Here is a 27,992-nt window from a genome sequence, read left to right as displayed (position 1 = left end):
GATGTATATGGAGTCTTGATGGGTAAAGTAGCCAAAGACAGCAGGGAGTCTTCTGCACCAGCCACGCTGTCAAGGAATACCAGTGACCAGAAGTTCATATCAGTAATGTATATCCGTATGTATTGAAGGGGAAAAATAATAATAATAATAATAATAATAATTTATGAGACATATCTGGAAAGTAAGTAATGTTTCGAAAAAAAATTCATAAAAACATTTTTCTCAAACCAGAGTATATTTTTACATGAAACAGCACTTCTTAAACTGTTTTTCTACATAGTTGCTCCCTCCATAAAAAGATTCTGCCAGTGAAGACAGCCACAGCTGAACACTGTCTCTTGCGTTGTCATTGCTGTTAAAGCACATTCCTCCAATATCATACTCAAAGTTTAAGAGTTAATGGTAGTCAGAAGGTACGAGATTGAGGCTGTATGGTGGGTGATCAAACTGCTCCCAACCAAACTGCTGAATAAGGTTTTGAGTGACACCAACAGAATGGGGAACATGCATTGTCATGAAGCAACACAACATCCTGACAGCATTCCAACTTTTTGTTTTGAATTCCATGCTGATGTTTTCTCAGTGTTTCACAGTATTGTACTGCATTGGTGGTTTCAGCTCTGGGAAGGAACTCAAAAAAGCAGAATGCCCTGTCTGCCCCAGAACACAGGGCATGTGATTTTTGTGCTGTCGGTGTTATTTTGAGTTTGTTTTTTTAGAGGATCATCAATGCCTCAACTCCATTGATTCTTGTTTTGATTCTGGAATGATATACAAATCCAAGTTTTATCACCAGCCACAATTTCCACAATTTTGTTCAAGAATACTTCTGCTTTGCCACTGTATTGGGTTAGAAATGTCAAAGCACTGCTAAGCCGCTCCATTTTGTGGATACCCATAAGCATTTTTGGAACTTAACAGGAACACAAATTGTGAAAATTTAAGTGGTTTGTGATTGTCTCATGCAAAACAGTTTTTGAAAATTGTGAAACTCACCATAAAGCCTTCTTATTGTGCACTGTCTGTTTTCACTTATTTTCTCATTCACGCGCTCTACCAAACCATCGCTGAGAACAGAAGGTCATCCACTCCATGCTGCTTTATTAACATTGGTTAATCCATAATTGAATTGTCTTGCTTACTTTCTCGCCATTCTATCAAGCATTACATTTGCACTATAAATATCTACAAGTTGGTGCTGAATTTCAGCTGGCTTAAAATTCTTTGTTCTCAAAAACCATATTACAGAACAAACTACAGTCAGTCGGCTCAGAAATTTTCTTAAGCATTTTGAATAATCACTAACAAATGTAAACACTACGTAGTCCTGCTGTAATGGTGTCGGTGGGAAGACAGTGAACCAGAGAGATGAATGTGAATGCGTGGAACTGTGAAATTAATGCTGCAGGGATGGTAGAATGAAACGGTACTTACTTTCTGGACATGCCTTTCAAGAAATCTCATCCTGTGGATACTGAACAGGGCAGGACAGTATATCTTCTCTGTGATGTGTTTCATTGATAAGGGCCACTCACTGGTATAGTTAGTATTTGCTGACGGTACGAGAACACTAATCAAATTTAATTGAGGGCACAAATTCATAGTTTTTTTAACAATCTCTCAAAGTCAAAGGAAGTATGTTTATGTAGATCAATAACGAGAAGAGACCCTGTACAAATCTGTGGGACTCTTGCATTTTAAATTCCCCCCTTACATGTTTTCTTTTATTCAGGTGGTGTAAGTAGCATTGTAATTTTCTGTTTTCTGTTGCAAAGATAATAATCCTCCTATGGAAAGAATTTCATTAACTTTACAACGTTTCATTTCCCCAGTTAGTATGTTAATTGTTCACAGAATCAAAGGCTATGGCAAGGTCAGAAAATATGCCAACAGGATAACTTCTGTTACTTAGTACTGCAAAGTCTTCATTTGTGACATTATATTCAGGATGTTTATAAGTTAGTTACACAAAAGTAACCTTTAAGTGTGATAAAGGTAAATAATTTACAGAAATATTTGATACAGCACTGAATGCAGTACATCTTCAGGATTTATTTACAAATGTTCATTGTGGCTACCTTTTGTAACATGACAAATAAAAAAACAGACTGTAAATCTTGTTACACCCGCAGTACAAAAAATATTTACCGCAGGTGAGTCCCATGCATGTCTGATTACATGATGTGGTTTCTGCTGATGCCATATCCAAACATTATGCAAGTTCACTTCTCCACAGGTATGGAAGGTGGCTTCATCACTGAACACAATTTTAGTAAGAAAATCATCTTCAGTCGGCATTTTGCTAAATATTTCTACTCAGAACACAGCTAATTTTTCTTAGTTTCTCTCTTTTAAAGCTTGCAATCAGTTCCAATTTGTGGAGTTTGAATGACAGGAATTTCTGTAGTACCTTTGACACTGTAACAGAAGGTATATTCAATTCTAAGGTGACTCATCTCTGTGATTTATCTGAACTATGAATGTAAGACTGCCAAACTTGTTCAATTGCTGTGTCAGAGACTGCTGGCTGGCCCTGACCTGCTGTACTATGTGACACACAGCCAGTTTCAGTAAAATGACTGTACCAGTTATCAACAGTTTGTCTGAATTCTCTCTGGACTGTAGTAGCGAATTTGAACTCATGAAATCATAAACGACACTATGCATGTTCTGTACTGTTGTACAACTCCATGATGACTGTTGGAATAGCTCATTTGTGCATGCCATCTAGTGGAGTGGGAGCCTTGAGAACTAACAGTGTTAGGTGGGAATATAGTTTGAAGATATATTGCATTCAGTGCTGTAAATTGTCCCGTAAGTTCCACAATTAAAAGTTAATTTTGTATAACTAATTTATACACACCCTGTATGGCTTTCTCTGTTAGGATCCCTTACAAGAGCCAAACTGAGAAGTGTTTAGACTAATGTGCCTTACCAGCAGCCTTGTTATAAGAAATGCAGGCATTTCCCTACTACAGCTGCCTGCATCCTTGCTAGATGTGTGCACTTCATGCAATGATGGACGTGCAATCACAGATCTATTCCTTCATCTGTGTTCATGTGATATTGCATGTATATCTGTCCACTTCATCTGCATATATATGCCACAGCACATCCACCAGCAGGCAGATGGGTCCCTGCTCTGGGCCAAGAATGAGCCACTACCTGCAATCCTGTGGTCAGAACATTCCTCTGCTCTGTGCCCTTGCCACTGCGGCATGATGTCGGGTGTCTGCCATATCCATGCTGCCACAGCATTGTGCTGGGTGCCAGCCGTCCTTGCCACAGTACTACACCAGATACCAACTTTGTGGGTGGTGCAGCCTTAGCCTCTTACCTTGGTGATTATGTTGATGCTCCATTTCCACCTCCTGGGCTTCTCTGATACCTTCCTCTGATGGCCATGAGCTCAATGCTACTCCCTTTGCCCTGGGCCTTCCTTGAATCATTGCACCAATGGCCGGCCTCCATCGCGCAGGTGATGCACTGCAACTGTTAGTGGCAAAGTTTTCCATTTGCATCCCAGTGTTTCATCTGGTGTCTGGACACCACTGCCAACATGTTCTGCCTGGCCATTTCCCTTGTACTCCAGTCAAGGCTATCAGTGCCTCTCATTAATATAATGCCAGCCAGCTCTTAGTCTGGCTGAGCCTGTTGGTGTGGCATCTCAGACAGCAACTGTCAGTTGAGCTTGCCTTCCATTGACCACCGAAGCATCACTGATATCCCACTGAATCATTCACTCCAGCGGAACCTCTTTGGGACCCAGCAGAATACCACCAGCCCACTCACATCCAGCCGGGCCACTTCTGCACATCCTCTGACGTCCTTCCCACCACTTTCTTTACATCCAGTGACGTCCTTCCCGCCAATTCCTCCCATCCAATGTAGTCTCTGTGGCCTCAGCAGACCCATTTTTGCTTTTCTTTTCTTGTGACACCCATGTTGCTCCAGCCATCCAGGGCCCCATGTAGTATCTGGCCACTTGCCTGGCCACTAAACTTCCCCAGCCACTTTCCTGCATTGTTGGTAGCCCAGTTACAAGTCTTACAGGTATTTTCCGACCTGTGGTGCCTGCTTCCCTACTAGATGCACCCGCACCATTAAATACTGAAACTGTGATCGTGGATCTATTCCTTTTACCTTGATCTGTCCATCTGCCTGCTGTGGCGTGTGTGTGTGTGTGTGTGTGTGTGTGTGTGTGTGTGTGTGTGTGTGTGTGTGTGTGTGTGTCGGCTCGATGGAGATGGTGGTTCAAGCCTGATGGACACATGTCGGCGTCTGTCGATCGCGACAACTATGATCTGTAACTCCTTGCTTTGTTTGGTTAGTTTCAGATACTATCTCTCTTTAACAGATATTCACGTATCGATGGAGCAGCACGCCGGAATGTATAAGCAGCCCTCGCTTATAATTGAAGCAATGGTGTTCTTAGGATGTCCGTCTTCTTTACTGCCACATACAGCGACTGCACCACTCGGTACCACAACAGTTCCCTTTATCTGAAACAATAAACCAAATATCCTTCGTGAGTTCACGGCGGGCATATAAGCTAACGCGAAACTTGATAACAGTAGTTCTTTATGCCCAGTTTGCAAATGAATGTTCAAACGTAGATATATGATATCTCGAATTATATGTTCCACCATTCACGCCAATTGCGAGGATGTTGATTTGTGAAGTATTCAACAACTCCTACGGCGTAAATTCTGAGATAAGGTATTCTCTAAACAACGTACAGAAGGTGTCGTATTTCGATGTAAACTTACTGTTCCCTGTTAATAATGTCACTAATCACCTGTAACTTCGGCGTTCTCTCAAGAAATAATTATTTCACAGTTATGCAGTAAAGTTCCAGTAAATGATGTAGCCGACACGAAGCATTAAAGTTATATCTGAGTTAATTGAACTTCTGAATTATTTAACCACTGCGCATGAAAGCACACTGATCTGTCATTCAGGGAACTGAAGCTATTTGCATCAGCAATTCGGACATTGAATGCAGTTTCCGACAACACGGGGTACCTGTGAATTCTTCGTGTTCGCGTGTAGATGTTTCCTACTCAAGGCTACCTGTAGAGTTTATGTCAGCAGTTGGTATGTTGCTGTATACTTCAATGTTCGTGACTATCACAGATCATGACGATTAAGTCCCAGTATCGCACGACTTACTTTTCCTTCACGTATAATAACTGTTCCCCTGTCTGGCTAAGTCAAGACGATACCGGAAAAACTTTAAAACTCCAGATCGGTCTGATACAATCTAGTAGCGGTCAATAGACTACTGTTATCGCAACGTGTACAAGAGAGCGAATTAACATCTCCATTGAAGATTTTCATTGTAGTCGCAGCGAACTTACAACTCGATGCGGCTACAACACTATCTCTGATCACTTTATCATGTCTGGGTGTTAATCTTCTTAAGGTATATACAGGGTGATTCAAAAAGAATACCACAACTTTAGGAATTTAAAACTCTGCAACGACAAAGGCAGAGCTAAGCACTATCTGTCGGCGAATTAAGGGAGCTATAAAGTTTCATTTAGTTGTACATTTGTTCGCTTGAGGCGCTGTTGACTAGGCGTCAGCGTCAGTTGATGCTAAGATGGCGACCGCTCAACAGAAAGCTTTTTGTGTTATTGAGTACGGCAGAAGTGAATCGACGACAGTTGTTCAGCGTGCATTTCGAACGAAGTATGGTGTTAAACCTCCTGATAGGTGGTGTATTAAACGTTGGTATAAACAGTTTACAGAGAATGGTTGTTTGTGCAAAGGGAAAAGTTCTGGATGGCCGAGAACGAGTGATGAAAATGTAGCACGCATCCAGCAAGCATTTGTTCGCAGCCCAGGAAAATCGACTCGCAGAGCTAGCAGAGAGCTGCAAATTCCACAATCAACTGTATGGAGCGAAAAAGGTTAGTTATGAAACCTGAACGTCAACTACCCGAGGCGATGGATCGGCCGCCAGGCAGCCCGTGACAGAGCACTTCATCACTGGCCTCCAAGAAGCCCTGATCTTACCCCTTGCGATTTTTTCTTATGGGGGTATGTTAAGGATATGGTGTTTCGGCCACCTCTCCCAGCCACCATTGATGATTTGAAACGAGAAATAACAGCAGCTATCCAAACTGTTACGCCTGATATGCTACAGAGAGAGTGGAACGAGTTGGAGTATCGGGTTGATATTGCTCGAGTGTCTGGAAGGGGCCATATTGATCATCTCTGAACTTGTTTTTGAGTGAAAAAAACCTTTTTAAATACTCTTTGTAATGATGTATAACAGAAGGTTATATTATGTTTCTTTCATTAAATACACATTTTTAAAGTTGTGGTATTCTTTTTGAATCACCCTGTATTTTGAATTCTTTATTTAGAGTTTCATGCTTCGTATCATATGATAGTCATTCATTTAGTTCTTTCCTTGTAATAAACGTCGTTAGTTAGATAGTATTTCTGTTAGTCAAACTTTCAATAGCGTTAATATTTTGTTGCCAGTAGCTCCCATCCAGGTCAGAATAACTATTTCTTTTTTGTTTTGCAACCAAAGGGGTGTCATTAGGGGCTCTAGATATTTGGGGTGTTATATATGCCCCCTGGACGATGAAGTGGATACATGACTTCCACTTTAATGCTCGGTTTACACTAGCAATTTATTGCAGCAATTTACTTGCGCGGAGGAACTTGTCGCGCGATTTGCGAGTGTAAACATATCGCCAAGTCGACGTGCGACCGTAGCAATTTATTGCGGCAGTGACTTGCTGTACGTTTTCCGTTTCCAGTGTGCACACCACGCAAGAAGTATCTGCAAGTAACTTGCAGCTTTTAGGATTTATTTCTATTTCCTGCAAGTAGGAAGCGCAAGTTATAGTAAGTATGTCGTCTGCATAACACTCATATTTAACATTTTACTTAATGTGGTGACTTAATTTTATGCAACCATCTTACGTATTATATGCAAACAAATTTCAGAAATGGAGGAGAAACGGTAATGGATGAAGCAGGATACAGAACATTTTATTGAAGCTGTGGATAGCTACTCCGAAATACGGAACGTACGTAACCGAGACTTTAAGGATAGAGTGAAGAAGATGAGCGCAATAAATGAAATTTCGTCGATATTCGGCACATCTGTAAAAGAAGTACATAGAAAGTAGCATAACTTGAAGATACAACCCCTTTGCCACCTGCATCCTCTCGCTTGTTGTTTTAGGAGTCTAGAAAAAGACGATGTGTAGTTATTACATGTTCTATTTACTTAGCTTGCCACTATCCATTTTATGAGCATTAGAAAAAAAAAACATTTTTATAAGCATATCATTCTGTAAAATGCAGTTTATTTCAATAAAAATTTAATTTCATTGTTGTGTTTTCACATACATTCACATAAGTTTCCCTGGCACTTATGCAGTTTAGCAGGTACGGAAAAAATTTATCAATTTTTTTCAAAATTTGATCGATTATAGTCAAATTTGATACGCTGATTACGAATACGATATTTATTTTCGCCCCAGTCAATTATTTACATCAAAAAAATTGTTTTAAATTTTTTTGCGCGGCGCTGCCGATGACGCAACATTGCGTAATACACTAACTAATCAGTATTTTCAAATCATAGGCGGCCGCTGCCGCGGCCGCATTCAAAAAAAAAAAAAAACTCCCAACCTAACCTCAAGTGGGCTACGCTACAGATCACTTTATTTATGAAAATACAAAGTACAATCACCAACAAACTTTACATATTCACCCACAAAGCTCTCCAAGCCAGATACATTTGGAATGAAAAATTTTTTCCGTACCTGCTAAACTGCATAAATTGATCTGTAGCGTAGCCCACTTGAGGTTAGGTTGGGAGTGTTTTGGAATGCGGCCGCGGCAGCGGCCGCCTATGATTTGAAAATACAGATTAGTTAGTGTATTACGCAATGTTGCGTCATCGGCAGCGCCGCGCTTATCAGGCAGAAGATATCGCCGACGGTCAAGGGAAAATGAAAATGGATGTTATATTCGAAATCAGCCCATCAGAATTCACTATATCGACAAAATATTGAAAAATAAAAAAATTAAAAAAAAATTTAAAACAATTTTTTTTATGTAAATAATTGACTGGGGCGAAAATAATTATCGTATTCGTAATCAGCGTATCAAATTTGACTATAATCGATCAAATTTTGAAAAAAAATGAAAAATTTTTTCCGTACCTGCTAAACTGCATAAGTGCCGTTTCCCTTTTCAAGACGTTAAAAACGGCTCTAAATACATTGGGTATGATCAGAGAAATCGTGCTGATGGGAATATGAAACAAGTACATTAGGGACTTGTATGAGTCTCCTACAAAGAAAAGATTTCAAAATTTAAACTTTTTTGGTAGTATGTTTCACATAAATAAATGAAATGCCTATTTTATTCGTAGCTCACAGGTAGCTATAAATCATAGAGTGACTAGCAAACGTTCCTTTGCTGAAATAGCAGTACCGAAGTTTGTGTATCGTTTTGATATAACGGGCGCTATTAACATCAACAAATACTCCAGATCATTTGAGGACATTCTGCAACAGTTTTCAAAAGTATCCATGCTCTCGATACTAAATTCTTGCAAAAGGTTATTACAGGCACCATTTTGCGATCTTCTCATTATCTATTCTCTAACCCAAATACTTCTCTTTTTCTTTTTCACGTTTTGCATTACAATTACAAGAGCTGCAGCATATCTCACCCGCCTACTTGTCATTTTACACTTTGGCTGACACTCATAGTGGTACTGAAAGCATATGTAAACAGCATCAGCACGTTGTTGACGCAAGTTTCTTGCCAAAGACCTTGCGGAAGAATCTTGCTTAATTCTTGCGTTGCTGTGTAAACACAGCTGCAAGCGGCTAGGAATAACTTGCAACAATAACTTCTGCAAGCGACTTTCTAGTGTAAACCCAGCTTAACGTCCCTAACCAAGTGAAGTCTCTTTTTTTATTGTCTTATTCGTCCACACACATACACATGCAAAAAAATCAAATAATTACAGTGCTATTTTTACATCAATAATGAACTTAAATTTCATGTTCGTTATATATTTCATCACTTCATTTTAACGCCACACTTATATCTTCGGCGCATTGCCACACTGCCATGGCACCTGCACCAGACCATGCAAAGCTGCGAACATGGCCCGGTTGATGCTAGTGCCTTCTTATCGACCGACCAGGTCGAAACTTTAACAGCGTCGGACCGCATATGGTAGCAAGTACCATCCGATCATGCACTCTTGTCTGGTTGCTCTCATTGCTCAGTAGCTGTGCTCCCATCAGACTGTACCAACATGTCAGCACAATCTGTCCGAAGACAGTCTTCATCACCTCCATTGAGTGTGCTGAAATATCTAAATCACTTCTGTGTGACATGAAATCAAACATTGTTAAGGTAGTTATTAATGTCTAGTTGGCTTCATTAATCTTTATTACAGTTATTGTTGTGGTGATTATAATTATATCGATATTCCTTCACTATTGCATTTAACCATCGTTCACCTTATGGATTTTTTAACACGTCAAAGGTCCCTCTCTGCTATGCAACAGTCGCAGTGATCTCTTTTCTATGGAGATCACTGAACAGTCGTTATGTATTAGCTGTCGCAGTCGAATAGCTTTCCCTTCCGTACTCCATCATGGGGTCTGTTTATTTTCAAATGACCATCACTTTCATCTTTCCCCACTTAGCATGTCTTTAAACAATTATTAAAGTTTTATCATTGCGTGTGGTTCCTTAGCTTGATTAATAATGTTTGTAGTAAGTATTTTATTTAATATTTTCACTGTCACACATGTACTGTCAGTTTGTGAACACGTTCAACATTACACCGGTACCATTCCTTTGTTCCATTCAGTTAGCTTTCACTTTTTCAAGTATTACTGATTCCATCATTTATTTCATATTCACTTTTATTCGTCTTTTAGCATCTCATTACTCAGAACAAGTGATTTTGTTAAATACATTCCCCTATTCACGAATGACTACAGTAAGATGTTTCACAGTGCTCATGTGTGTATTCTAAACTAGTGCCTCGTTTGTTAAACAAAAACATGTAGACGCATGTTAACATAAGAACATGAAAACATCAACTCTTCAACATGAGAATACCAATATAACGGTTTCTACTTAATTAAATATCAATGAATACAAATTAATTATCGTTATGAACTTGTTGCTCATAACATTTCCTAATGAATTAACTAGATACAACAGATCTCCTGTTCCTTATTACTTTTTTTAGATTCTACTGCATACAATCGTAACGTCATTAACCCTTTTTAGCAAGAACTACTGAAAACTAATTCACTGTCCACTAATTCTACATATAAATAATCAAAAAATTTCAAAAACCTTGCTGTAACATATTTCTGCATCATACCTCCACCTTTGCGTAATTAAATGCTAAATCTTCAGTTAACTAAAATGTCTTTCTAACTGAACATGGGGGTACACTCCCTTTATCCTCTTGGTTTCGTCATCCTCTAATAAGTAGCTTCCTTCATGTGGGATCTTAATCTTTTTATACGGTCCTTTCTAAAGATTGTTCCACTTTCGATTTATTTTTCTTAGCTTTGAAGACTTGGGATGATTGTTCAATACAATACTATCACCAAACTTCGAAGTGACTCCTGAGCCTAGCTTTTTGTCAAATTGATGTTTATGAATGCGTGCTTTATGTTGCAATTTCAGGTATACCTTCGTTATGATTTTGTCACAATCCTTTGAGTCATTTTGCATACAGGGTAAATTACTAAGCTGATTATCACTATCCTGTTTATTAAATAGAGTCTCATTCGGCGAATACCTGGTTGACATTTGTGGTAAATCGTTCTATATCTTTTCAATATCTTCAATTAATTCGATCCACTTATGGTGGTGATTCAGTACGTAAGTTCTTACAAATCTATTTACTCCTCGAAACACTCTGTCGATGGGGTTTCCTGCCAGGTTAAAGTAATGAATACATGAAGAATTCCGTGTACCTTCATTGTTTATTTCCTATCTTTACTCTCGAAATATGAAATAAGCATTCCCAGTTTTCCTTCATTAACCAAATAATCATCGGTAATCTTTCTCAACATGGACATCACATTAGTCGTTAAAGTTTCACATACTTTGAAAATAGGTCATACACCGCGAATATATACTTAAAATTACGTTTGGCTGTGGGAAACGGTCCACTCGCATCACACGAGACTATACTCAGTGGTTTTGTCGGTATAATGGGATGAAATACACCCTTATTACAATAATTAACAGGCTTTGCTTTTTGACAAACTTTACACGTTCTGAGTAGCTCCTGAGCTCTTCTTAATAAACCTACATAAAAACAGTGTTGCTGTAATTTCATCACGCATTTGTGGGCTCCGAGATGTCCCCACCTAGCATGTGTGAACCATTGCAATGTCTCAACACATTGTGATGGAATGCACATCTTCCAAACATCCTCCTCGGTCTTTCGATAAAATAGAACACCTGATTGCAACTGGTTATGGTCACTAACATTACTTTGATTTCCCTTTTTTAATTTGCTTCTAATTTTTCTCCATTTAGCATCTAATTTTTGCATCTGTCCTATTCGTGAATACATTTCCTTAAATTCTTTTAGATACAGAAGTGTTTCGAACATCATTATTTTGGAGTCCATTACTCTTTCTCCTCCCATCTCATCCAACTTTTCAGTTGGTAGCCTTGACAAGGCGTCTGCGACGACATTATCCGTTCCCTTGACATGCCTAACTGTTATATTATACTCCTGTAGCAACAATGCCCTACGCGTTAGTGGACCATGCAGTATCCTACTGGTAATAACGTCACTGCTTTATGGTCACAGTGAACTATAATTCGTTTCCCATACACCAAATACCGAAACTTTTTAAGCGCCCAAATAATTGCAAGCACTTCCAGCTCCATAGTGCTGTATGATCTCTCGCAGCCGGATAAGGTTCTGCTAGCAAATGCGATGATTTTTATCGTTTCCACATCGCTCTCCTCTTCCAGTTGGAACAGTGTAACACCTAATCCTGTTTCAGTTGCAATTGCGACTACATAGAAGTCTTTATCCATTTGAGGATGATGTAATAATGGAGCATTTATCAAATTATTTCGAATATTATCGAAAGCTTTACTACACGCTTTCGTCCATTTCCACGGAACCTTTTTCCATAATAAATGTAACAGGCAATCTTTATTTAATAACTGTTGTGACCGGAACTTCCTAAAGAAAGAGGTGAGGCCCAAAAATGACTAATTATCTTTTATTTTGTGGATACGGACAATTTTTAATGGCATACAACTTTTTAGGGTTCGGTATAATCCCTTCTGGCATCACGATATATCCTAAGAATTTTATCTGATTCCTACGAAATTTAGATTTTGTTAAATTGATCATGACTCCATACTCAAGAAACTTACTAAACACTCGATCAATTAACTCGACATGCTCGCTCCAGGTCTCAGTGGCGATCTGTAGATCGTCTACACAGTGACACACGCTACAAAATCGGGTCCGAGCACTGTATCCAAAGCGGTTATGAAAACATCTCCGCTATTACTGAGACCAAACGGCGTTACCTTAAAGTGGTAACTCCGTCCCAAGAAAATAAATGCCATACATTTTCTCGATTCTTTTGAGATTTTCGTTTGCCAGGTGGAACTTCGGAAGTCTAGGGAGGTTAAAAATTTCACCCCGTGAAATTTTCGCAACTGTTCTTCCAAGTTTTCAGGGTGGGTTCTTACGGGTTTTATAATTTTGTTTATGTCGCCAGTTTCAAGAACTAGCCGAATATCGCCGTTTGATTTAGTTACTGCTAAAAATGTACTTGAATATTCAGAAGTCGAAGTTTCAATTATTCCCCAATCTATCATCTTTTTTATATCTTTGGGCGAGGCTTCTCTTTTTGACCAAGGAACCGAATAAGTGATTTTACAAAACGTAGAGTGTGGATACGTTTGAATACAATATTCAAAATCTTTAATAACGCCTGGTTTCTTATTAAACATGGGCATATATCGATACAAAACTTTTCCCAATTCGTTATGTTGTTCGGTAGACAGACATTCCGATTCACGTACCTTTTCCATGATGCTTGACACATTTCTCTCAGCATCGTCTCGTTCCACACAAGAAATACTTCCCAGATGTAAAGCGTTTACAGTTGGACAGTCAACAGCTACTTTTTGGCAGTATTTTCCCAAAATACGTTTCCTCTTAAATAAAGTTACCCTTAATGGTTGAGTTTTAACCATGAAAGTACATACACCCTCCTAAAAATCTATTACTGCACCATAGTCACACAAAAAATACATTCCCCAAGTACACGGTATTGACATCCGAGATACTACTAAGAAGGTGCATTTTATGTCTACCTCTTGTAGTTCTACTATCACCCGTATCTAATAATGCATTCTGCTTTTGCCCTAAACGCTCCTGACACCATGCAGCCCTTTACTGGTAAGGTGAGTATCTTTCTTTGCTTACTAACCATGTTTAGACAACTCATTGCCATTACGCTAACTGTCACTCCTATGTCTGTGAGCACATTCATTGGTACGTCATTGATTTTTGCCTCTACAATTGCTGGTAAAATGTATCCAGTCTCTTTTGTTTCCTGTCTCGGTTCTAACGTAAGATCCTCACGAACATCGCTCTCCTTATTGTAGTCCAATATATTATTAGCTCATGATGTATGCCTCCCTTCTCAATGCCAGTCACCCAAGGAAAGCCTAAAACGACTAGCATTGGTTTGACTGACTTTCCTTTAGGTTCCTTGGCTGTTTGTGCACCTCAATGATATGACTTCCGTTCCCCGGTTTTGGATACAAATTATCTATAACTATACCTCTTTCATCTGATAAAGGTATGGGTCTATTGGACCCAGAAGATGCACTTGGAGGGTTTGAATTTCTCCAACTTACATTACACATCAGACAATTACCCCAGTTAGATTGCTTCTTTTGATTCATAGGAACATAATTGTTACTACTATTATTATCTTAGTAATGAGGGTTGAGTGGTTTCCGCCCCCCATACTTTCTCTTTCTGTTAGTGATTACAACATTAATTCACTGGAAACTTCTCATTCCGGGCACTTGATTGTTGGTACCCACAATATTTCGTTTTGAATATCGATAATTCGTGTTCCTATTCTGATTCTTATTTTGGGAGTGCTCATTACCATTCTTGGAATTACCATTATTACTGCTGAATTCTCCAGAATGATAATTAAATTGGTTATCACTATTCCACACATTGTTACCACAGTTGTTCTTAGCATAATAATGGTTATTATTGTTATTCTGCCACAGTTTTGCGTCATCCATTAGCATATCAAATGAATCGATCATTGAGAGGAACTGTTCGTCGTCTCAATCAGGAACATGAATTAATTTCTCTCGAATATTTAATTGTAGCCTACCTTTAAGTATTCAGATAACTTCTCTATTCGAAATTGGTTCTGTTCAGTAGCGCATTTTGTTCAACCAGCGTTCGAAATGCTGCCTGAGGGTTCCCTTTTCTTAATTATAAAATTCTAGCTGATATACCGCCTTACATATAGTTTCTCCTGTTTACTCTGAGACCAATATTTAGCCAGAAACAATTTCTCGAATTCAGAGCATGACCTACAAGTCTCGCTAGCTTCAACAGCCCATAGCACTGCCTCTCCTACAATTTTTGACACTGTAAACTGTAACTTGTCGTATTCCATCCAGCTAACGAGCGAATATTCTTTTAAATGAATTGATCAACACCCTTGGGTGGATATTATTCTTTTCATTTGAAAACGTGGGAAGCTGTTGACTTTTCAAGATACTATCTTTGACTTGCAATGATGAGATGCATCCTTCCCGCATGTAAGGATCGTCCTCCTCATCTGATTGGCTATTAGCCCCCATGATTCACCTACACATGTACTATGCTGCATTCACGGGCAGTTAGATTTTACGGTGTTGCCCATACGTTCGTTTTCCTCTTTGGAATCGCCCACTGATTGTTGTTCGGAAGACTGGGCGTTATTAGCTACTAATTTATAACCCTTAGTGCATTCATCAATTACCTTGACTTTAATTTGATGGAAGGCGTTAATAAAAGTCTCTATCAGGGAATTATTATTTATCGCCTGGCCCTTAATTTGCTTTTACGCACTTGCAATGGCCAAACGTACTTGCCCATTAATTTCTACTGTTTTTGTCTTTATCCATTTGGATAAATCTTTTCTTAGTCTGATGTAACATATACACTTCCACTTTTTCTCCACATCATTCATACGATCCAGCAATCCCTCTACCCTTTCTGTGATACAAACATTATTATCAGACAAGGCATATACAGTTTCAGATACACTCCCGAATTGTTCTGAAAGCGTGTTGACTTTTCGTCGATTTTGTTGACAAGATCAATAACCTTAATACCTTCCTTTTCTCTTTCTGCTAATCTTCACTCAAGATTGTCAAACTTAGAATCAACCTTAGCCTGCTGTTCAACTAGCCTGGCCTCCTAAATTTTAGCTCAACTAATCTATGTTCAGCAAACTTAACTTCTAAAGCCCTTTTCTGATCAGCGAATTGGGCATCTATACCAGAGTATCTATCCTCTAACGTCGCCTGCTGTTCAACGAAATTAGCTTTTACATCATCCAACATATTCAGTTTTTCCAATACAGCACTAAAGACATCTACGTCATGTAGTCATTGTCAGGTTTAGTATCGGAAGTCTTATCATTAGATATCTTTTCATTACTTTCGGGCCCAGAGTCAGATACATTAGGAACATTAGTTTTATCTGACTTGGCAAAAGATTCTGCCCCAAAACTGATAATCGTTCGATTAATTTCATCATTGTCAGATGCCTCACCTATATCATCACAGGATTCTTGTACGTGTTTTTGAAATTGCTGTGCAACCTTCTCCCTCTTCTCAACATGATTTAAAATTCGTTATCAACAAGTACCCACAATAGTTTATGTCACAATCGTCACACAATCCTAATATTACGATATGCTCAATACCAGCACAACGAAATTCTTACAATTAAGGTTATTGAAATTCACACACAAAAAACACTGTGTGAACACAAGTTTAGAAAAATATGTGATCACAAGCTACACTAAAGATGGTAGCAGAAAGGGTGCTAAACCCAAACTGCAGTATGTAGTAAAGACATTGTTCATATGCAGGTGCCAACAATAAAAGATATTGTAATTGTTGAATGTTTCCCCTGCCACAAATGGCTGGTGACATCACACTAAGTTATCATCACTTATTATGCGAAACATTGCTCATTCAGCGAGTCATTTCTTACAACTTTTTTTGCTCATTACGCAAATTGCACATTATTGGAATTTCTTGTTAAGCAAGGTTCCACTGTAATTATATGTGGTTACTTCAATACTAATTTCTCAAAACACTATAAATTGCCTGTACTTATAAAAATTTGGTCAATGATATATCCAGAGGTTGTTGTTTTTCAGCTTGGTTCAGTTACAGTTGAGCTTATGTTGAATGTCTGTAGTAAATTTTTAAAATCGCAGGAAATTCAAAACTCAATGGAATAAAATGCACTGTAAGGAATATCAATACAAAAAATATGGAATATTTTTCCCAGGGAACAGAGGAAAAATACAATGCTTTTCACGAAACCCTAACACATTATTTCAATGTAGCATTTCCAAAAACTGAAAAAGAAAGGAAAAATTCTCTAAAACAAGCAGTGGATAACATAGGAAATTATTGAACAGAAGGCTACCCTTCAGAGTGACGGAACAGGGGGAAAGTATTGAAATTTACTAACAGTGCCAAAGGAAGTACAGACGGTTGATAATAATAAAAAGGCCAGATGAATTAATGAAATTATCTCAAAATCAACAAACAAGATGAAAACAGCCTGTGAAATAGTTAACTCTTAGAGGGGTTACAAAAAAATCACACAGATAACAAATTAAACAGAAAGTATGAAAGTGACTAATGTAATCATTACAGACAAAACAGAAATTGCGAACATCCTGAATAATTACTACACACATACAGTAGAAAGCCTAAGACGTGCATCCAATAACCAAGAAGCTCATCAGACCAGTGGTGGATAAGGAAAAACTTCAAGGAGGGGGTCCTAAAGATATCTTGAGCTACCTTTATATTTACCATAATAATAACAGTATTTTTACTGAGAAATTACAATGAATTACTATTATTAATACTTCACAATCAACTAATAACTCTCACTCTTGGCTAATCTTTACACTTGCCCTTGCTACAACTGGGACTTTCTACTTATTCATTCTTTAGTCTTAATAAAAATGTTTCTGCTTCTGAATGTAAACAAGTTTCCTATTGGGCAAATAGTCCGTATTTACGATGCTGCGCATCAAAGGTTCTCTGTACAAGAAAATAGTAGAAAATTCACTACTTTTCTCGAACAAATACCAGACAGAATAAGGTATCGAGATCACTAGAATAGCTGCAACTTTTCTCGTAGGTTTTTCTTTGCTATCTATGTGCCAGACAGAAACGTTTAAAATATGATGACGCGGACGTGTGTGCTCAGTGAGCCCTAAGAAGATAATCTGGAGGCAGCACTGTGTGTTACCGAGTCGTGACGCTCGACATCAATGGCCGCCATGTTGCTGAACGTATATCTATCTCTCTCAACTGTCAGTATACAGCTGTCCGCAAGTAGACGAATAAAATTTTATTTTGCCATTATTATGGGCACAAGACATCGCATTTTGTCTGAATTCTGTATTTTTGACATTCCTGACTGATCAGCCTGGCAATTATTTGAACAGGAAGCGTTAAATACCTACAGAAAATAAAGAACCATAGCCTACTATTTAAACATATCCTCTTCACATTATCAGCTGAAAAACCGTAAAGCAAAACTTCCTTGAACACACAGCAATTCTGAAATTTGATTGTAGTTATTATTACATGTTTTGTTAAAAGTTTGACGACCTTCATTCGAAATAAAATGCACTATGTAGGGAGTAGGTGGGACTAGTACAGACAGTTTTTGTATTTCAAGATTTATCGCAAAACAGTTTGAGGCAGATTTTTAAGATTTAATGTATTTCGATTAACCAGTTTTCATAATAAAAGAATTATTAAAGTGATTTTATGTTTCTTCAATAGTTTGATCAGCAAATGGAAAAATCCAAACAAATGCCATCTGTCCACATTTACCCCATTGTAAAGCGTTGTCATTAACTGAAATGTCATGGGGTAAAAGTGGACACCGTTTTTTATATATAAATAAGTTTTCCCAAAACAAAAAGGTTATTTAATTAAAATTATTTTGTTTCTACTTTTACCATCCCCATTCTCCCCTATTAAGTTTCATAAAGATAAAACCTCTGATACTGTGATCTACTTTTTGTGGAAAGGGTGAAAAATATCATAAAAGTAAAAATTTTTCATTTCAACATTAATTTGTATTTTTCAATTACATTAGAAATTTTAAAACAAAATAATTTTTGTCAGCTTCTGTCGAACAGAACAGTTTTTTCCATTTACCCTATTTGTTACATTTTTTGCATTTGTTCTTAATCTAACTCCAATATGTAGTGACGCAATATCTTTAATAAGTTTTGTTTCGTGCAATCCTCTAGGTCAAATGTAGCATTTACAGAATGTGAATTAGGTCCAAAAATAATAAATTACGGGTCCATATCGTTAACGTCGATAAGCAGCAGATTTTTGGATAATATATTGTGTTAAAACATTGTGAATTACCTTGAAGAAAACTGCCTATTGACACAAATTCAGAATGAGTTTAGAAAACATCGTTCCTGTGAAACACAACTCGCTCTGAATTCACATGAAGTGTTGAGTGCTATTGTCAAGGGATTTCAGATCAATTCCGTATTTCTGGATTTCTGGAAGGCTTTTGACACTGTACCTCACAAGCGGTTTGTAGTGCAGTTGCGTGCTTATGGAATATCGTCTCAGTTATGTGACTGGATTTCTGATTTCCTGTCAAAGAGGTCACAGTTCATAGTAATTGACAGAAAGTCATCGAGTAAAACAGAAGTGATTTCTGGCGTTGCCCAATGTAATGTTATAGCCCCTTTGGTGTTACTTAATTACATAAACGATTTGAGAAACAATCTGAGTAGCCGTCATAGGTTGTTTGCAGATGATGCTGTCGTTTATCGACCATTAAAGACGTCGCAAGATGAAAAAAATTACAAAACGATTAGGAAAGATATCTGAATGGAACGAAAATCGGCAGTTCACCCTAAATAACGAAAAGTGTGAGGTCATCCACATGAGTTGCTAAAAGAAATTCGTTAAACTTCAGTTACACAATAAATCAGTCTAATCTAAAACCTGTAAATTCAACTAAATTCCTAGGTGTTACAATTACGAACAACTTATGCAAATTGGAAGGAACACATAGAAAATGTTGTGGGGAAGGCTAACCAAATACTGTTATTGGCAGGACACTTAGAAAATGTAGCAGATCTACTAAGGAGATTGCTTATACTACACTAGTCCGTCCTCTTTTAGAATACTGCTGCGCGGTGTGGGATCCTTACCAGATAGGACTGATGGAGTACATCGAAAAATTTCAAAGAAGGACAGCACTTTTTGTATTATCGTGAAATATAGCAGCGAGTGTCACAGAAATGATACAGGATTTGGGCTAGACATCATTTAAAGAAATGCTTTTTTCGTTGAAATGGAATCTTCTCACGAAATTCCAATCACCAACTTTCTCCTCCCTACATAGGGAGAAACGATGACCACGATAAAATAAGGGAAATCAGAGCTTGCACGGAAAGATATAGGTGTTTGTTCTTTCCATGTGCTATACGAGATTGGAATAATGGTGAATTGTGAAGCTGGTTCGATGAACCCTTAAATGTGATTTGCAGAGTATCCATGTAGATGTAGATGTAGATTAATAGAAAAATGATGAGACACTGAATTTACGAACTGGGAATAAATCTTACTCAAATCTTCCACATTTGCAAACATACAAAACTTCTTTTCATAATAAACACTATTTTTGTAAACTGCTTTAGAAGAAAACTTAAGTGCTCCCCTAGAAACCTGCTGAGTAAGAGCAGTTGGGTCAGACAAAGGCTTCTTACAATATGTGTGGTCACTTACTTTGTCATTATCAAAAACTAACAAACTAGCACACTCACAACACTTCAAACCTTTCAACATTTTTTGACTACAAATCCTTCTATGTAATGCAAAATATTATTAACATAATTACTGAGGTTTACATCATTCAGTCTACTACAATAATCTAAACACTTGTCTCAGTAAAGCATGTTTTACATTAATATTTTATGTTTGAACATGACGGTACCGAAAGTGAGCAATTGAAAACACACTGTTTTATTCAAAATCAAGTACATTTGTCTTACATCCATAGCTTATGCTATTTTTTAATAATACGGCTTTGAGAGCTGGCTGCAACTGAACAGTATTTGGATTATTGTTCCAGCATCCTTTACCTCTTATACATTATTATAATAATCCCATTTGATCTTGAGACACTTTATACATTAAAAAGTACTGAAATGGGTCTGTGTCATGGAAAAGAACTTCTGTAGCAAGCATTCCTACACTTTTAATTGGCAGCAAGAATCCCAGAGCAAATGTCTTACGAGAACGGTAAAGCTTCAATGGAGATAGACTTCAAAAAATATTCCATTTCTTAATAATAATTATGGAAGAAATTAATGTTGAACATATTTAATGGTTGTTTGAAGCCCATAGCAAAAATATTTCTGCTATTTAACAAATCGAAAAGTTTGTCAACTTTTCTGATAAAAGAAACAGTTGCAGCTGACCCTTGAAAATCTGTATGTTGATGTGACTCAAGAAATTCAATAGCATCAGCTACACTTGAACTCAGAGTTTGAGCAGAAAGAGAGACATTCATCTTATTGTGGAGCTTAACATTCTGGTTGGTGACTGAATTAGCAAACTTCAAGCCTTCACTCTCTATTCATTTAAATTAGCTATGTAGCTCCACTGTACTTCAGCATCAACTATCTGCAAAATCTGATTGTCAGCCAAAGTATTTCTTTGTTAATTTAAGCATGTGGCAAGCGTCCAAAACTACATAAACAGTGTATTCAGCTGAAGGGTGCTTAAAATACGAAATAATATTATCAGGTTCACAGTTGCAGCCCATGGTTTTCAAAGCTTGCAGGATTACAACTGGGTCATCACAAGTAATGGACCATACAAGTACACCAACTTCATGTAATTTTAGGAGGCATGTATGGATTAATTCAGCTAAAAGTTAAGCTTGACTACTACTTATAAAAGATATACAACAGAACATTTAAATTTTTTCCTGTAGGAAACAATTAGGAATACCAAAGCTTCTCTAGCTAGTTCATTCGAATCTACTGGCTTAATGCCACCAAAATTTACATAACCACTGTTACCTTTTCTACTATTATCAAAAATTAAAGCAAATTCTTTTAAGTAGGGTTTTTCTCTACATTTTCTTTTAAGAAACTGAACACGTCGCTGATGAAACCAAGCTCACAGTTGACAGATGAGATCCGAGATCTCATGCAGTTTGGATGGGACAATCTAAATAATGGTCTAACATATCTATATGCTTTAGGTGACTAAAAATGTAGTGTCAGAGCGAACTCTTTTATAATATCTGTGTGTCTTCTAGCATGTTTGACACACATTTTTCCAATTTGTTATGGATGAAGTGCACAGGAAAACCACTAAAATTAAATTTTTAATGATTCTCTACCTCACTGTTCAGGTGCCCTTTTTTTAAGTTCATTGATCAGCTGTGCCATTGTCGAAATCTTTTTGTTTCGTCTGCCTACAGCCATGTGCAATCTTCTTTTCCAGTTGTACACATGCATGATTTATTTCCTGCAAGAAAGGAGGTCATTGTAATTTTGCATACATCACAACACTTCATAATTATAAAACCATCATAAGCAAGCTTAAAACAATAATTATAAATATAGGCCCATTGAAGTTTATTTTCTTTAGGCCTACAAATTATACAATTATAGTTCAAGGGTTAAATATATTCCACTTACTTGAGTACTAGCAGGTTTTTTACGAACCAACTGTCGCGTTGCAGTTATCGTTTTCTGCATATGTGTAGGAAAATCAAAGACAGATGGAATGGTATCTTCTTTAACAGTCTTAATGATGCTCCTGCCCTCACTTGATAGCAGTTTTCGGTAAAGTGTCTGCTGCATGTCGTACTGTATGCAGTAAATGACCACTTGTCTCTATGAATTGCTTGCACCCATAATTTCAGTATTTCCAAACGAGAAAATGGAAACCTGCATAAACAAGAGACAAATACAGAACTGAATCCTAGAAATATCGTGCGCAGTAGTGCAATTTATACATGAAACACAGTGTGAAGAAACACTACTTCTGAACAAAAGTATAAATTACCAATAAGTGTGTGATACATGGGAGTGTACAACTACTCGATAACTCGATTCAATCGAGTCGACTGACGAAAGAAACGAACAAATAGCGTGCAGACTGACTGATGGCGTGGGTGGCAATGCGGGCGTCCCTGCAAGAGGGGGCACACGCCCTGTGCGCTCCCGATAAGTAATCACCATTGCATCAGACCACAGTGAAGCAGGAACGTAATGGAATGTCAAACTACCTAATCAAGCAGGTGGCAGCAGAAATAAATATACCACTGCTGGATATTGCCAACTGCTCATTTTCAAAAGGTATATTTCCTGATCAACTTAAATTAATTAAAGTAGTACCTATATACAAAAAGGGAAAAGTTGATGATCCTAAGAATTACAGACCAGTATCTCTAGTATTAGACTCCTTCAGAATATTAGAAATGCTCATGTTCAACAATCGAACTTCTTCCCTGGTAAAGCATAATGTACTAACTGGATAGCCGAAAGGGAAATCAATGAAAACAGCAACTGAGTCATTTATAGAATTTAATGTACAGGTCTTAGGCACCAGATGATAGTGTCTGGGATTTCACTTGACTTATCCAAAGCATTTGATAGAGAATACTGGTATTTGTAGACAAGTAGCAGATTGGATAACATAATAGCACAGTAACAGGAGGCAATACGAAACCATTAACAACTTAAACAGATCAGAAGTTAGAAGCATTAAGTATAGTGTACCTCAGGGATCTGTTATGGGACCTATTGTCTTAAATTTATTTGTAAATAATGTACAATCGTATGAAAATGAAAATAAGATGTTGTATGCAGATGATATAACTGTGATAAATCTTTCCAACAACTCTGAAGCAGTCAATAAATTTTTCCTGAGTTTGTGACCACATTCTCAATATGTATAGTTTTACCCATTGACAATGTGGTCACAAGCCATGAAAAATTTTATTGACTGTGACAATGGCCATGGAAACGTACTTTTATATTTAACTTCGAAGCGCTTGAGAATATCACTTTCATATTAGTCAATAATACAGCACATTGGCTTATGGACAATGGTTTTCAACACTAAACAAAAGGAAGAAAACAGATCAAACAATGGAAAATCCAGGATGGAATGTAACAATATTATGAAAAGGAAAGTTGATACTCATCATATAGTGGAGTTGCTCAGTTGCAAATAGGCACAACAAACAGACTGTCACAAATAAAGTTTTCGGTCAGCAAGGCCTTTATCAAAAATAGATGTCACACACACACACACACACACACACACATATATAGACACACACAAACACTCTCGTTCTCTCTCTCTCTCTCTCTCTCTCTCTCTCTCTCTCTCTCTCTCTCAGTCTCAGGCAACTGAAATCACACTGCAGTGTGCCTTTCCAGTTTGCAAAGCACTCTGAATCATAAGTGACACTGGTGCTTCATCTGCACCTGTTGGCATTTTACATTTGAAGCTTTTAATCACCTTTACTAGTTCATGTTCACTATTTGTACTTACCTCATGCAATATGCACACCTACAATGTTTAAGTTATTGTGATTTCTGAAATTCAAGCTTAGTGTTTGGGGAACATTTATAAGGCAGGTATTTATATAATTTGGCAGGTATTTTTTGCAATATTGACGTTATAAGTGTTTATAAGTGTGATTTACTGCTGTTCATGTCTCTTTCCCATTCCGCTTTTTACAATTTCCTGTATAGTTTTTGATCAAATGCCTGAAGATTTTAATAAGCTATCTTAGTTCACAGTTTTGCTTTTCCTATTGCATTTTAACGTATTTTGTTATAAGTCTTCACATATTCTATTAAATGAGGATTTTTTCATTTGAGAACTTATCCTTTTTAGGATCCTACAAGAATTCATAATGCCTGATGTAATCCAGGTACTAAAATTAGTGACCATGATGTGAATGGATTCTGCTCAGTTTCTTTGGAAAGCACATTTCTAAATTGGTCAGGGACTCAGAAGAGAAAGCACTGTGACCATTGTTAACACCTCATTGTGAATGCACTTCTAACTAGCCCCATTATGTAGACTATTCATAAAACTAGCACTATTTTCTGCAGAGAAATTTCTTCATTAAGTCAGATGTACATATGTTTGTTTCAGAAGTATAGCTGTAATTGTAAAGATGAGAACATGCTAATCATATATTCCTAAACCAGAATTAGTAATAATTTCTATGTCTGTGGGGACCACATTTCAAAATATGATTGTAATACTTTCCATTCTATCTGTTATTCTTGTGGTCCTATTGATAAGAGAAAATATGTTGAAACTGTGCAATACATTAATAAATTGCTCCTTTGATGCAGATTCATTCTCAAGATTTATATATAAGTCTCTGCTGTGATTTATAGTAACTTTTCCAGAAAAACATTATGTCCAGTAGAGTCTCAGATTTGTTAGTGAATGGTGTATATCCGTACTAGATGATTTGTATACTTACATAATTATTATTTTACCCAGTTCTCTATGCAACTGAACAATAGCAGCTTCCAATACTCAACGCTTCTAACCTTACATTTTCTTGTATATTATACATTGTGGAGCAAAGGAAATGCATGTTTTTCACTATTGAATGACTGAGACACTGTATACTGAATCTTTTTGACTATGATATATTTTATAAATATGGATGAATATTATTGTGTGATTGTGGAAATCCACTTCGGCTATTGTAAATTAAGATGGATGTAACCTAAGCTCATAATATATTCATATGTTGCCAATAGCTCAGTAACTGAATGACTATTAAGTAAAATTTCTTCAAACTTACTGCATCCCAAATAAATTTTCTGTTGCACTATTATTTAAATACACACATGAGACTAGTTACCTTCAATACTTAAATATTCACACACAGCTATTAGTAAGTGGAATAATCAGAGGTATCACTTCTTATCCTTAATTAAAAATAAATGAATTAGAAATTTCACACACATGCCACCTTTTTTGACTTTATAATTTTTATCAGAAAATGCACACAACATTATTGAATGCACAATATTATCACTTTGCTTCTTAATTTATTTTACTCTTTTTACGTTTTTTGCTTGAAGTGAAGATCAGTAGGCAAGCAGCATGCTGAAAAACGGTTAATTACTGTTTCTTGTAATCTCAGGGAAATTTCTGTCTTCTCACCTCATGCGAAATTCAGAATAATTAGATTTAATCTCGTGAGTATTGCATTGGCGCCGTAAGAAAAAAAATGTAGTAAAGAAATATCTGTAACATTTATAAACTGGAAATTTGGGACTGCTGTTAGGAAATAAAAGCAGAAATGTTAAATTAAACAATTATTTTTAATGAAGTAAATAACAGAAATCTAACATTTTGTGAATAATTCTCACAGTTTTGAACGTTACAAAGAATTGTGCCGTATTTCGCCGGCGTACTTGGAAATTACAATAATATTAGCTCAACTTTGGAGCAAAAGAATAAAGCATTCATAATAAGGTCATATTAGTACTCGCAATTGGCTATAATAATAGAATGATTGAATAAATTCCCAGCACGAATGCAAGTTTAGTTCATTTGGACAAAATGGAAGAAAATAGGAGCCTGATAGTGTAAGATACTGTTGGAAAGGTGCACGATTAAAGAAGAGAAAGAAAAGATGAGAGCGCATTCTTATATAGCTCAAAATACAGATGATAATGATACGCTGCTCTCATTATCCTGGGCGTACATATTCGCTGACTTGCAGTGTAGTTCATTGACTCAGTGGTTAAATTATATCTTTAAACATTTATATTCCGATGGAAAAAGAAAATGGTATCTCATTACGTCTTTGGCAGGACACAATATTTTAAAGGTTTGATAAAAATAATAAAAACAAGCATAAACTGATAGATTTTTAATGCAATTTTGAATGATACATACTTTTTTATGTTCGGAAAATAATGTCTTGGAGGTGACGTCCTTCTTGCTGGATACGAATTTGGATCCTGTCCCAAAAATTACGCATGGCTCGCTCCAAAATTTCATTTGGCACAGCTTCAGTTTCCTGACGAGTTCTTCAGGTCATCGATTGTGTGAGGGTTGTTCATGTGGACTTTTGATTTTAAATATCCCCACAAAAAAAAGTCGCATATCGACAAATCGGATGAGCGAGAGGGCCAGTAAACAGCACCATAACTCGAAATAACATGTCCTGGGAACATTTGTCGAACCTCTTCCATGGATGCTCTCACCATGTGAGCTGTAGCACCGTCCTGCAGAAAACATATTTCTCTCAAGTTCACTTGACGCCTTTCAAATTTTGGACGGAGAAAGTTGTTTAACATTTTAATGTAGCGCGCTAATGACACAGCAAATGCAGTTCCTTCCTCTGCAAAAAAATAGGGTCCAACGATCCCCATCTTTGAAATGCACCACCACAGTGTTACTTTTAAACTGAGGAGATGTCTTTGATGTAATTCATGTGGGTTCTCTAGCGCCCAATACCGACAATTTTGAACATTGACGTAACTGTGTACACGAAAACGTGCTTCATCAGTCATGAAGACCGCAGCATCTGTATCTTCCGTAAAAATTTCATCCATTACGCAACAAAACCAGGTGGCTTTTTTTTCATCACAGATCTAGGACTTCTAAATGCTGCAACCCATCAGAGTACAGTATTTCGATCAGCCACTACACCTCGAAAGCTGGCTAAAGCCTGAAATAAGTTCTGCAGAAATTTTTACGAAGTCTCACACGGTGTTCAAGAAAGATAGTTTAGGCAGAATTGGTGGTGGAGTGTTTGTGTCTGTCAGTAGTGGTTGATCTTGTAGTGAAGTGGGAGTAGGTACTCCGTGCGAATTGCTATGGGTGGAGGTTATACTTAACAGCCGAACTAAGTTAATAATTGGCTCCTTCTACCGACCCCCAGACTCCTATAATATAGTTGCTGAAGAGTTCAGGGAAAATTTGAGTCTCGTATCATATAAATACCCCACTCATACGATTATAGTTGGTGGGGACTTCAACCTTCCCTCGATATGTTGGCAAAAATACTTGTTCAAAACCGGTGGTAGGCAGCAAACATCTTCCGAGATTGTCCTAAATGCTTTCTCCGAAAATTATTTCAAGCAGTTAGTCCACGAACCCACGCGAACTGTAAATGGATGCGAAAACACACTGACCTCTTAGCCACAAACAATCCAGAGCTAATAGAGAGGATCATGACTGATACAGGGATTAGTGATTACTAGGTCGTTGTAACTAGGCTCAAAACCGTTTCTTCCAAATCCACCGGAAACAAGCGCGAAATAATTTTATTTAAAAACGCGGATAAAGTGTCACTAGAAGCCTTCCTAAGAGACAATCTCCATTCCTTCCGAATTGACTATGCAAATGTAGACGAGATGTGGCTCAAATTCAGAGATATAGTAGCAACAGCAATTGAGAGATTCATACCTCATAAACTGGTAAGAGATGGAACTGATCCCCCATGGTACACACAACAGGTCGGAACGTTGTTGCAGAGGCAACGGAAAAAGCATGCAAAATTCAGAAGAACGAGAAATCCCCAAGATTGACTAAAATTTACAGACGCGTGAAATTTGGCACGGACTTCA

General features: G+C 37.3%; 1 long non-coding RNA gene across 2 annotated transcripts; it reads right to left on the bottom strand.

The window, feature by feature from the left end:
• Nucleotides 1–233: 233 nt before the first annotated feature.
• On the bottom strand, nt 234–22,601 carry LOC126483937 (uncharacterized). 2 transcript variants are annotated; one of them, XR_007587791.1, is made up of 4 exons: nt 22,429–22,601; nt 22,059–22,310; nt 21,758–21,885; nt 234–4,502 (listed from the first exon to the last, which is right to left on the bottom strand). It is a non-coding gene; the product is annotated as an uncharacterized LOC126483937 (long non-coding RNA). The 2 variants fall into 2 exon arrangements; XR_007587790.1 differs by lacking the exon at nt 234–4,502 and having other exon boundaries at nt 20,647–21,885; nt 22,429–22,596.
• Between the last annotated feature and the right edge of the window lie 5,391 nt (nt 22,602–27,992).

Source organism: Schistocerca serialis, chromosome 1 (genome assembly GCF_023864345.2).
Source record: "Schistocerca serialis cubense isolate TAMUIC-IGC-003099 chromosome 1, iqSchSeri2.2, whole genome shotgun sequence".
Classification (NCBI taxonomy): domain Eukaryota; kingdom Metazoa; phylum Arthropoda; class Insecta; order Orthoptera; family Acrididae; genus Schistocerca; species Schistocerca serialis.
This window is presented reverse-complemented; position numbering and strand designations above follow the sequence as displayed.